The sequence below is a fragment of the Saimiri boliviensis genome, chromosome 19 (genome assembly GCF_048565385.1).
Source record: "Saimiri boliviensis isolate mSaiBol1 chromosome 19, mSaiBol1.pri, whole genome shotgun sequence".
Lineage (NCBI taxonomy): Eukaryota > Metazoa > Chordata > Mammalia > Primates > Cebidae > Saimiri > Saimiri boliviensis.
The window spans coordinates 31,532,818-31,544,912 of NC_133467.1; the positions used below are offsets into that span (position 1 = coordinate 31,532,818).

The 12,095-nt window shown below is 43.6% G+C and overlaps 1 protein-coding gene across 18 annotated transcripts in view; it reads left to right on the plus strand.

Annotated features, from left to right (window-relative positions):
* The first annotated feature begins 4,800 nt into the window (after window positions 1-4,800).
* DCAF8 (DDB1 and CUL4 associated factor 8) overlaps window positions 4,801-12,095 on the plus strand; it is a 50,678-nt gene continuing 43,383 nt past the window's right edge. For 3 of the 18 annotated variants that reach the window (XM_074389513.1, XM_074389516.1, XM_074389520.1), the window contains exons 1-2: window positions 4,801-5,241; window positions 5,962-6,077. The gene's annotated coding sequence lies outside the window, so the exon portion shown is untranslated. Of the gene's footprint in view, window positions 5,242-5,961; window positions 6,078-10,560; window positions 11,215-12,095 lie in introns of those variants that run through there. The other 15 variants (XM_074389511.1, XM_003937930.4, XM_074389519.1 and 12 more) reach the window with 12 other exon arrangements.

The following is a 12,095-nucleotide window of genomic DNA, read 5'->3' on the forward strand; positions in this document are numbered from 1 at the left end:
AGAGAGAGAAGAGGAGGGAGGGGAGGCTTGGTGGCTCACGCCTGTTATCCCAGCACTTTGGCAGGCCAAGGTGGGTGGATCACCTGAGGTTGGGTGTTTGAGACCAGCCTGACCAACATGGTGAAACTGTGTCTATTAAAAATACAAGAAGTTAGCCAGGCATGGTGGTGTATGCCTGTAATCCCAGCTACTTGGGAGGCTGAGGCGGGAGGATTGCTTGAACTCGAGAGGCAGAGGTTGTGGTGAGCTGAGGTGGTGCCAGTGCACTCCAGCCTGGACAACAAGAGGGAAACTCCATCTCCAAAAAAAAAAGAAAGCTATTAAAAAAAAAAAAAAAAAAAAGGTGCCATTGGCCATCAGGTATGTGAGTCTAAAACCTGAGTTCAAAATAAAAAGTTGGAAGTCATTATGTGGGTGGTAGTTTTTCTTTCTTTCTTTCTTTCTTTCTTTTCTTTTTTTTGTATTTGAGACAGGTCTTACTCTGTCATCCAGGCTGGAGTACAGTGGTGTGATCTCAGCTCACTGCAATCTCTGCCTCCCAGGCTCAAGAGATCTACCTCTTCCTCCTGAGTAGCTGGGACTACAGGTGCATACCACCACTCCCGGCTAATTGTATTTTTTTGTAGAGATGAGGTTTCACCATATTGCCCAGGCTGGTACTAAGTTCAAGTGATCCACCTACCTCAGCCTTCCAAAGTGCTGGGATTATAGACGAGCCGCTGCACCTGGCCCTGGACAGTAGTTTAAATATGAGAATGGATACAATCACTGAAAGAACATGTAGAATGAAGGGAAAGAGAAGCTAATTAAATAAATGACCAGAGAGATAGAAATAAAACCGTGGAGTATAGTGTTACAGAAACCAGTGGGATTGAGTATCTCTAACAAGATAGATACACAAGGGATAATAATCATCACAACCTCAAATTCAATAGGGAAACCCAAATAAGAAAGGGAGAATTCAGTGGTAATGGCAATCAATTCTGTGACAATAGCCACGGTGTCCACAAAACGGTGGGTACAAAAAGCAGAACATAGAAATGGAGGCTTCTATCTCCATAGCTCCACTAAAATGACTTGCCATTATCTGATCCTCTGTTTTCCAAATCCAGTGGTCAATTTTCAGTCATCTTAACCTGTTTTATGAGCAGGAGTAATGGAGATTATAGCGCCTTCTTGAAGCTTTTTTTGGTTTGTTTTATAAGACCACTCACTTTTGAGTTTTATTCCTCCTATTTCCTGGCTACTCTTTTTAAGTAAAATTTGCTGGATGTTCCTCCTGTCTGACCTTTATTAGTTGGAATGCCTCAGGATTAGAGGTCTCAGTCTTTAAACTGCTACCCTTTTCTTCCAGATCGATTTCTCTCCACCCTGTGACTATCTATGCCATTTATAACTTAGCTACTCCTTAATTTCTACCTCTCATTGTCCCTTCCATGAGTTCCAGGTTCATATTTCCAGTTGTTTATTTGGTAGCTCCATTTGGAAATCTAATAAGGATCTCTAGTTTAACATGTCTGAAGTAGAATTGGATGTTTTCCCCAACAAAATAACCTTGCTTCTGTTTCCCAACATGCTCTATCTCAGTAAATAGCATCACTATCCAGTTACTCAAGTCAAAAAACCTGATTTTTTATTCTTGTCTGTATCTTGTACCCCACATTCAGTCTGTTAACACATCACCTCTACATCACTTTCAGAACACATCCTGAATCCTGCCACTTTCACTGCAACACTAGTCTTGCAGGTCTTTTGCATTAGCTTCCTAATTGGTCTATTAGCTTCTATTTGGCTTCCCTACAGGGAGTTGTCAAACAATCAACCAGAGTGAACCTCTTCAATTACAAATCAGATCATGTCACTCTTACTCAGCACCCTCCATGTCTTCCAAGCATTCTTAGGATAAAATCCAGAGTCCTTTCTTTGGTTCATAAATCCGTAAGTGATCTGGCTCCCATCTCGTTTCTCCAAACTAATTTCCTATCTGTCCTTTTGCCACAGTGGCTTCCTTGTCAGGCACACTCAAGCTGTAAGGAATTCACCTTGTTGTTTCTTCTGCTTGAAATGTTCTTTCCCAAGTTTGCGTAGCGTACTGTCTCACTTCAAACCTTATTCAGATGTCACCTCAGCAGAGGGGCCTTCCCTGAACCCCCTGTGTAAAAGAGCACACCCATCCAGGTAACCCATTTGTATTCTGCTTTATTTTCCTTTACAGTACTCCCCATAACTTTAGATTTTATCTGTGCATCTCTCTCCTCCTCCTATGTTCCCAAACCTTGCACTAAGTTCCATGAATGCAGGAATCTCTTCACTGTTGCAGCCCCAGCACATAGTACAGGGCCTCCCAGAGGAGGAAATCAATAAATAGTTGTTGACTGAATAAAAGTATGAATAGGATGGTAGGGCATTAAATAGCTACTTTGTGCTCTAGCCCTCTTCTAGGTGTTGAGATTACAAAGATGGTAAAAACATCGTCCTTGCCCTCAATAATTTATATTCTGGTAGTGTAGCTGGATTACAAATATGTAATTTTAAATTAAATGTTATAGGTAAAAAAAAGTTATTAAAAAAAGCAGTGCAGAGTAAAGGGATGGAGGATAATAGGATGGGTTCCATTTTAGTTAGAATAGTCAAGAGCTGCCTGTCTTAGGAAGTAGGATTTCAACAGACACCTCAAGTCTAGTAAAGATCTAGTAGATGGACATTCCAAGAAAAAAAAAAAAAAACAACTCTAGGGCTGGGACATGCTTTGTGTGGAGGGACAGTAACGCCAGTGAGACTAGAGCAGGGCTAGTCAGTGTGGGAGGAGATGAATCTAATAAATGGGCAGGTGCCAGATCATGTAGGGCCCTTCTTGGAGGCAACTGATTTTTTTGTTTGTTTGTTTGTTTTGTTTTGTTTTTTGTTTTGGGACGGAGTTTCGCTCTTGTTACCCAGGCTGGAGTGCAATGGCCTGATCTCGGCTCACTGCAACCTCCGCCTCCTGGGTTCAGGAGATTCTCCTGCCTCAGCCTCCTGAGTAGCTGGGATTACAGGCACGCGCCACCATGCCCAGCTAATTTTTTGTATTTTTAGTAGAGACGGGTTTTCACCATGTTGACCAGGATGGTCTCGATCACTTGACCTCGTGATCCACCCGCCTCAGCCTGCCAAAGTGCTGGGATTAGAGGCTTGAGCCACCGCGCCCGGCTTTTTTTTTTTTTTTTTTTGATACGGAGTTTCGCTCTCATTACTCAGGCTGGAGTGCAATGGCGCGATCTCGGCTCACCGCAACTTCCGCCTCCTGGGTTCAGGCAATTCTCCGAGGCAACTGATTTTTTGATGGGCTTTAAGGCTATCATACTTTTGACTTTTACTGCGTGATGGGAAGCTATTGGAAGTTTTGAGCAGCAAGGGGACTGGAAAAATACATGGCCTTATTTATTTATTTATTTATTTATTTTAAAGACGGAGTCTCTACCACCCAGGCTGGAGCGCAGTGGTGTGATCTTGGCTCACTGCAACCTCTGCCTCCCGGGTTCAAGCGATTCTCCTGCCTCAGCCTCCCAAGTAGCTGGGATTACAGGCGATTGCCACCATGCCCGGCTAAATTTTTTTTTTTTTTTTTAATGTATTTTTAGTAGAGACGGGGTTTCACCACGTTGGCCAGGCTGGTTTCCAACTCCTGACCTCAAGTGATCCGCCCACCTCAGCCTCCCAAAGTTCTAACAGGCATGGGCCACCGTGCCGCGCCAGAACTTACAGGGTTTTTGTTTTGTTTTGTTTGAGAGGGAGTTTCGCTCCTGTTGCCCAGACTGGAGTGCAATCGCGCGATCTTGGCTTAATGCAACCTCCGCCTCGTGGGTTCAAGCGATTCTCCTGCCTCAGCCTCCCAAGTCGATGAGATTACTGGAGCCCACCACCATGCCCAGCTATTTTTTGTTATTTTTACTAGAGACGGAGTTTCACCACGTTGGTCAGGCTGGTCTCGAACTCCTGACCTCAGGTGATCCACCCGCCTCGGCCTCTCAAAGTGTTGGGATTACAGGCCTGAGCCACCGTGCCCAGCCCAGACCTTACATTTTTAAAAGTCACTGGCTGCCTTGTGTTTAACTGTAATGGCAATAATGGAAATAGATAAACCAGCTAAGTGTCTATTGCCTGTAATATATAAGTAGTGGTCGGGGAGGTGAAAAAGGGTCAGATTTTTGCAACCCGGCCTTCTGGTTAAAAAAAAAAAAAAAAAAATCCCCAGCCTCACAGCTGGGAGTAATCCTCTGCACGGTTCCTGTAGGTGTCATAACGAAACGAGTACAAAAGTCACCCCGCCATCACCGGTCCCACTCTTGGGAACCTTTACCACACCACACCTCTCAGAAAAGAGCCTCTGGAATAGCTTCGCTACACCTCAAGCTACTGAGCCTCTTCTTTAAATATACGTAAATGGGGACTCCCAGGGGAAAATGGCCTCGAAAGTATAGAAACCACTTAAGGAAACAAAATCCTGAAAGGAAACGGATATTCAGAAGAAATCCTTTTGCCAATCATTGCTCGTTCCCAGTGTTCAAACACGGCAAAACTGGCCATCATCCAGGAAATGGCCTGCCAATTCCTTGGAAATTTAGTTTATTTCCATCACAACTCTGGGAAGCCCCTGACTCCCATTTGTTTTGCGTATCTCAAGAGAAGCGAGCCCCAAGAAGTCACAAAAACAACTTCGCCTCTTCGGTAACGCGCACGCGCCCCTCGCTCTGTGTGCCGTTGCCTTAAACCCCGCCCCTCGTGCGTCCTTCGAGGAGGGTTGCGAGCGGTGAGCTCGCGCGACCACTCTTCCCTCAGTCTTCTCGAGCACATCGTCGCAAACGGGGCCGGAAAGCGTGGCAGCGCAGGCGCAAGCGCAGAGAGCGGAGGCGGCGGTGGTGGCGGCCGCTGGCCAGTGTAAGATGGCGGCGGCGTCGGTGGTGGCAGTGGACGGGGCGGCTGGGCCTGGAACAGTCGGAGCAGCCGCAAGCAGAAGGATGACCCAAGACGGGAAGCGGGCTGCTGAGCCTCGCCGATTCCCGTGCTTGTAACTGCCCTAGCCGGACACCCCCCCTTGACCTACCCGGTCTGTGTCTCGTTCCGGCTCGGCCTGCCTCCCAGCGTCTCAGCCGGTTTCCCCTAAGGATGGGCCTGACCCCTTTCCCAAGCTCCTAGCGCTCAGGTCTTTTCCTTCCGCTGACCCGAAGTCATCGCCGGGAGTACTGGTTGTCCTTTCCTCAGGTCAGCCCTGGGGTTGCCCCCAAGAGCCAGCCCCACAGTCCACAGGGACGCCTTGCTTCGTTGGGTGACTCATTTGTGCGCTCCTGTTTCTCCCCTTAGATTGAGGGACACGGTTTGCCCTGCGTCTCCCCGTCACCTCAGGGCCACCGCGCAGTGTGCCCCCCTCCCCCATCCCAAGTTCTCAGGCCCAGCACCTTGTACGGAAGGCCGAGGTCCAAGAATCGCGGAATCGGTTGTTGTCCTATGGTCTTGTACCCTTTGTAATATAATTCTCTTAGTTTACCTCCTCTAACTCCCCAATCTTGTAGGATATCTTAGAACGGTACCATTTGGTTCCTGTTAGTTGGAAAGCATCTGGTGGCTTGAATTTCTGACTCATGATTGTTACTGGAGTCTGTAAACAAACCGGCACTAGCGCTATCACATTCTCTCCGGGATTCCCCCCTCCCCCTCCCCCTGCTCTGTGGCTTCTCGTTGAGAGGTTGTTTGGTTATGGTTTAGCGTTGAAAAGATTCAGGTTATCCTTTTAAATGACTTTAAGTTTTAGTGGAGCTGGGAGATTACTTGCCTGGCTTCTAATCTTCATGTTGGCTCATTTTATTTCCATATGTGTGTGGGTTCTTAGTTCAGTAATTAGAATTAAATTATTCTGCTTTTAAATAGTTTTGAGAAGGTCTAAAAATATTAAAGTGTATTCATAAATATTTTTATTATGTTTAGTAGAAGACACACCTTTGCCATGTAAACTTTAACTTTTCTCAGTCCTTCAGTGAATCTGCAGACCTATTTTCTCAGGAGCTCAGCCTGGCCTTACTTCAGTGATAAAAGGAGGAAAGGTGAGTGGGAGTTGGAGGCATTAAAATTCTTGAGTTCAAGACAGACTGCCCTGATGTTCAGCTGCTGACCACTGAAGTCATAAAATTCCTACCACAGTTTCCCAAAGAGTTTGGGTGTTGTTCTTGGCTTTGTTCCAGCTCTGGTTAAATTACTTTTACAAGTTTAATTGTCTGTGGGCTTCTTGTCTTTCTGTCCTAAACTGTTGCTGTATGTCTTCGGATTACTTAAGCCTAGAAGTGAATGTGTGCCCCCCGCCATGTCTTTTCTCTTTATTCATTTTCCTTGTATTTTGTCTTTGTGTCGATCATGTTGTTTCTTACATTGTTAAAAACTGGGACTTAGTTTGCCTGAATTCTGTTCAGCCAGAATTCAGGTCTCTGAAAATCAAGTCTCTCCTCTTCTCACAGCTTTGGATTGTCATTCCTTGGCATTTAGAGAGGAATATGTAGCTGCTTGTGACTTAAAAGCTGGGGAGTGTTGAGTGATGTTGCCTTTAGTTGGTGTCTGAGTCCAGTCTATTTCAGAATTCCGACTTTTTAGGATATAGTGGGAAACTTTTTGTAAAAAAAAAAAAAAAAAAAAAGTGGCTGCTCTTTCTCTTGTAGCTGGTCTGAAGAATTCTTGGTTAGCAGAAGAAACATCCTGGGTATTCAGCAGCATGGGCTGGTGCCAAAAAGGGAGTCAGAACATACTTACAAATGCAGTTTTCGTAAGGCTTTAGGTTTCTGGTGTCAGAGAATAGAGGTTCATGGCATGTGACAAAAAAGCTAAGTGGCTGGAAGGTAAGCGTGGCTGATTCCATCTATCTTTATAATTTGTAGTAGGAAAAGATTGAGAGTGACATTGGTGAGTTTTATTCCATCTGATGACTGAATTAGAAAATGTTCATTATGGACTGGAATAAAATTATTAGTGATGGTGTGCATGTAAATCAGTAAGATATAAAGAGAAAAGTACAATCTTTAGAGATTGGAGATTGGACAGACTTTTTTAATTTAAGATTTAAATACTACTAATGTTTCTTAACTATGTGACCTTGAGCAAGTTACTTAAACTCTGACTTAATTTCCACAACTCTAAAAGTGTGATAATACCACTTACCTCCTAGGGTCATTGTTAGTATTATAGGGAATCTATTTAAAGCTCTTAGTAATCTAAGAGCACGTGGTACACACTCAAAAAATACTTTGTTTTCTTTGCACATCATTGATACAGCTTTGAATAAGTTATACATTAATTGATAGTTCTTTACATTTTGCTTTAGAACACATTTTTCTGGTGAATTTTCCAAACTAATTTTTAATTGTTCAGCTTAGACCTGTCCTTTGTTAAGTGCCCACCTAGAGTTGTCTTCTGAACACAACCCCCCTGGTGGGAGTTCATAACCAGAGGACAGAGAGAATATTCGATGTTGGTGTATGTATATTTTAAAATGTATTCTTAAACATCAGTAAGTTTTTTATTCATTGCTTCCTTCTTGGTCTCTCTGTTAGCACACCTGATCAGAGTTGGCAGTGTTGTAATTTTTCCCTTTTGTGCTACAGTGTTCCCTCTACTGCAGCTACTCTATACTTTCCTTTTTTTTTTTTGCCATGAAGGGAATACATTTTTTCCTTGTTGGGCTGTGCAGTGATCCTCATCAACAAATTATCAAAGAACTGTATATGAGGGAAAGGTCTCATTTCTTTTTAAAGTGAATCAGGGGTAGAGAGTTAGGAATGAAGAGTTCTTTTTTCATCTCCACAGCTGGACCATCTTAATAGTGTGACAGCACAGGTGAAGAGTTTTAAACCTTTTGTTGACTTCTTTCACATCTTTTTGGCAAGGGCACATGAAAATTAAGTACAGATAATATCACAGTGAAAGCGGCCATGTCATTCAGACCAGTGATCATTTTAGGTTTAACTTTTCATTACCATCATCCAGGGTCGAAATTCTCCATTGTAAGGTAACGCTCTCCAGGGTGGTGGTGAGGTGGGTTGAGGTTGCATTTGTATCACTTGTGTTTTTATGAACTCTGAAGAGCCACGTCAGGTGAGGGGAAGGGCAGGAGGAGAAAAGGAAATACGTTGAAAAAGTATTAATAACTTTGACTGTTTATTTCCTTATGTGCTAGGTAAGAATCCCCAGGTCACATCTGTGTATATAGTAAATCAGTATTTCTAGTCTGTGGACCACACTCTAAATTTTTTATCTTTCTGAAGTTTTGTTATGTTTTATTTTTGTAGAGATAGGGTCTCACTTTGTTGCCTAGGCTGGTCTCAAACTCCAGGGCTCAAGTGATCCTCCCACCTCAGCTGAGTAGCTGGGACCACAGGCATACCATACCTAGCTAATTTTTTTTTTTTTTTTTTTTTTTTTTTGAGACGGAGTTTCACTCTTGTTACCCAGGCTGGAGTGCAATGGCGCGATCTCGGCTCACCGCAACCTCCGCCTCCTGGGTTCAGGCAATTCTCCTGCCTCAGCCTCCTGAGTAGCTGGGATTACAGGCACGAGCCACCACGCCCAGCTAATTTTTTTAGTATTTTTAGTAGAGACGGGGTTTCACCATGTTGACCAGGATGGTCTCGATCTCTTGATCTTGTGATCCACCCGCCTCGGCCTCCCAAAGTGCTGGGATTACAGGCTTGAGCCACCGCGCCCGGCTTTTTTTTTTTTTTTTTTTTTTTTAATTAGAGGTGAGGTCTCACTTTCTTGCCCATCTGGTCTCAAGTGATCCTCCCATCTTGGCCTCCCAAAGTGCTGGAATTACAGACATAGCCACAGCGTCCAACTTCAAGATATTTTTATATTTCCAGGATTTTAGGTGTTTACTTAAGAATTGTGACACCTTATTAGGTAGTATTTCCTAGGATGGCTGGAGTGGGAGGCTAAGAATGCTTTTGACCTTTTAGTTCCTACCACCAACCTCTTAGTTAAAGTGCAATCTATTTATTTTTGAAACAGGGTCTCTGCCACCTAGGCTGGAGTGCAGTGGCGCCATCATGGCTCACTGCAACCTCGACCTTGTGGGCTTAGGTGATCCTCCCACCTCAGCCTCTTGAGTAGCTGGAACTACAGGTGCATGCCACCACACTTGGCTAATTTTTGTATTTTTTTTTAAGAGGTTTTGCCATATTGCCCAGGCTGATCTCGAACCCCTAGGCTCAAACAGTCCTCCTGCCTCAGCCTTTCAAAGTGCTGGGATTACAGGTGTGAGCCACTGCACCCTGTTAAAGTGCAGTCAATTAAATGTATAGGAATCTGCCAGGCTGAGTGCAGTGGCTCATATCGTAATCCCAGCCCTTTTGGGAGGCCAAGGTCGGAGGAGCCTAGTTATTCAAGACCAGCCTAGGCAGTATAGTGACTTGAGCCTAGTTATTCAAGACCAGCCTAGGCAGTATAGTGAGACTTTGTCTCTACAAAAAGTTTTTTAAAAATTAGCCAAGCATGGGGCATGTACTTGTAGTCCCAGCTCCTTGGAAGGCAGAAGTGGGAGGATTGTTTTGAGTCCAGGAGGCAGAGGCTGCAGTGAGCTGAGATTGCGCCACTGCATTTTAGTAATGGCAGCAGAGCGGGACCTGGTCTCAAAAAAAAAAGAATCAGTCCCAGTGCCATGGTCCTTAGTGTTGAATAGGACCAACCTAAGACAGAAGCTTGTCTTCAGAGAACTGAAAGAAAGCAGCCTTTTTGTTGCCAGTTTAAAACAATACTGGCATTTTAAAAGCAAACAGACTCTAGTAGAAGACATTGTATAGGAGCGCACCCTGTTGTGAAAGACTGGGATCTTGAGTTTCATGCTCTAAGCCTTGTATTCTTTCAGGTGAGCTATAGGCTTTTAAAATCATAAAGTGCCTATTAAACTGCTTTCAGTAGATAGATTCATTACTCCATTGTTTCTACTGTAGAAAAGTTACTCTAAACGTGTCTAGGAAATATCCAGATTATAAAAGAGAAATAGTGGTATCCAAACAGGACTTTTTATTGCATAACATTGGTGTTAGAGTTAGTTTTTAAGTCTCTGAGATTGAATTAACTTTTTTTTTTTTAAAGCAGATTATCAGTGAGCTAAGATAATCTGTTTACCCTCACCCATTTGGAACATAGGCAACTGAATTAATTGAATCAGCAATAGGCATGGAGTAGTGACTTTGTATATCTTCATTTTGGAGCCAAAAACTGAGTTTTAGATTCGCTTTATAGTAATATTAAAAACTTCATCTTTTATTTTCACAAATATACCCAAAAAACTCCATTGCTGTTAAAATTAGTCAAAAAGGAGGATGCTTGCTCTTCATTGATTTAATCATTCTGCTCTTAGAGTGAGTAAAAAGTCTTTGAAAGCTTTTCAAAAATTAGTAAGTGATGAATTTTATGAATTGTCACTTTTTTTTTTTTTTTTTGAGACGGAGTTTTGCTCTTGTTACCCAGGCTGGAGTGCAATGGCGTGATCTCGGCTCACCGCAACCTCCGCCTCCTGGGCTCAGGCAATTCTCCTGCCTCAGCCTCCTAAGTAGCTGGGATTACAGGCACGCGCCACCATGCCCAGCTGGTTTTTTGTATTTTTAGTAGAGACGGGGTTTCACCATGTTGACCAGGATGGTCTCGATCTCTCGACCTTGTGATCCACCCGCCTCAGCCTCCCAAAGTGCTGGGATTACAGGCTTGAGCCACTGCGCCCGGCGAATTGTCACTTTTTTGTAGCAGTCCTTTATCTCTGCCTCTACAGGACATAATTTCTGGGCCAGAAGCCAGATTTTTCAAGTACCACCTAACTTCAGGAATGTGTTAGGATACAGATAAATTAATGAACGGAGGCTGCTTTGAGGTTGCCAATAGGGCATTGGGGAGTAATTAACATGACAAGGATGGCATCTTATTAACGAAATGTATTAATAGTATGTCTGATGGATTAGGTTATTGCAAAAATTTTCATCACTGTATCTGAGATTAGATATTTGCTGTTTATCCTCTGAAGATACTGTTTAAGGAGGTCTGTCCAAGTTCTAAAGTGACGCATACATATTTGCCTCACATGCCATTTTTTTCTTCCTGTTTTTTTCTTAGCCCTCTGGAAAGCTACTATAGGGTTTACCTCTAATGGTAGACAAGTGACTGTATTCCTCTGGTGTACTTTAATCATTGCCACATTACCAGGTATGTTTTGTTAACCTTATTTAGGATCCAACATTGGACCCTTTCTTCTAAACCTAACCTGTAGGAGTGCACTTCTTGATGTTTTAAGCCTCTCTTTATTGTGTTGTTTTTTTTTTTTTGAGACGGAGTTTCGCTCTTGTTTCCCAGGCTGGAGTGCAATGGCGCGATCTCGGCTCACCGCAACCTCCGCCTCCTGGGTTCAGGCAATTCTCCTGCCTCAGCCTCCTGAATAGCTGGGATTACAGGCATGCGCCACCATGCCCAGCTAATTTTTTGTATTTTTAGTAGAGACAGGGTTTCACGATGTTGACCAGGTTGGTCTCGATCTCTTGACCTCATGATCCACCCGCCTCAGCCTCCCAAAGTGCTGGGATTACAGGCTTGAGCCACCGCGCCCGGCCTCTTTATTGTTTTAAGTTGTACCTTTGGAGCATCATCCTTTCATCTTAAATCCTTTCTGGCAATTTAAGAAAAAATTGAAATATAAATGGTAAAAACTGGTAATGGCAATAGACGTCTGATGTAAAGGTAAATTGAGATGGAAACACAATGGAAAGTAGATTCTTCTTAGCATTAGTTAAATTGAGATAAACGGGCTTGCATGTTTTTATAGCGAGTTCCCTTAGCCAGGTGCAGTGGTGTGTACCTGTAATCCCAGCTACTTGGGAGGTTGGGTTGGAAGGACTGCTTGAGCCCATGAGCTTCCAGCCAGCCTGGGCAGCATAGTAAGACCTTGCTGTTAAAAAAAAAAAAAAAGTTCCTTAGTTCCGCTGCTGGAAATGAGCACTTAAGGGTTAGAGTGCATTCCTAACATAATCTGAAATACTGTTGTTAGAATTAAAGCCAGAGGCCAGGCACGGAGGCTTACGCCTGTAATCTCA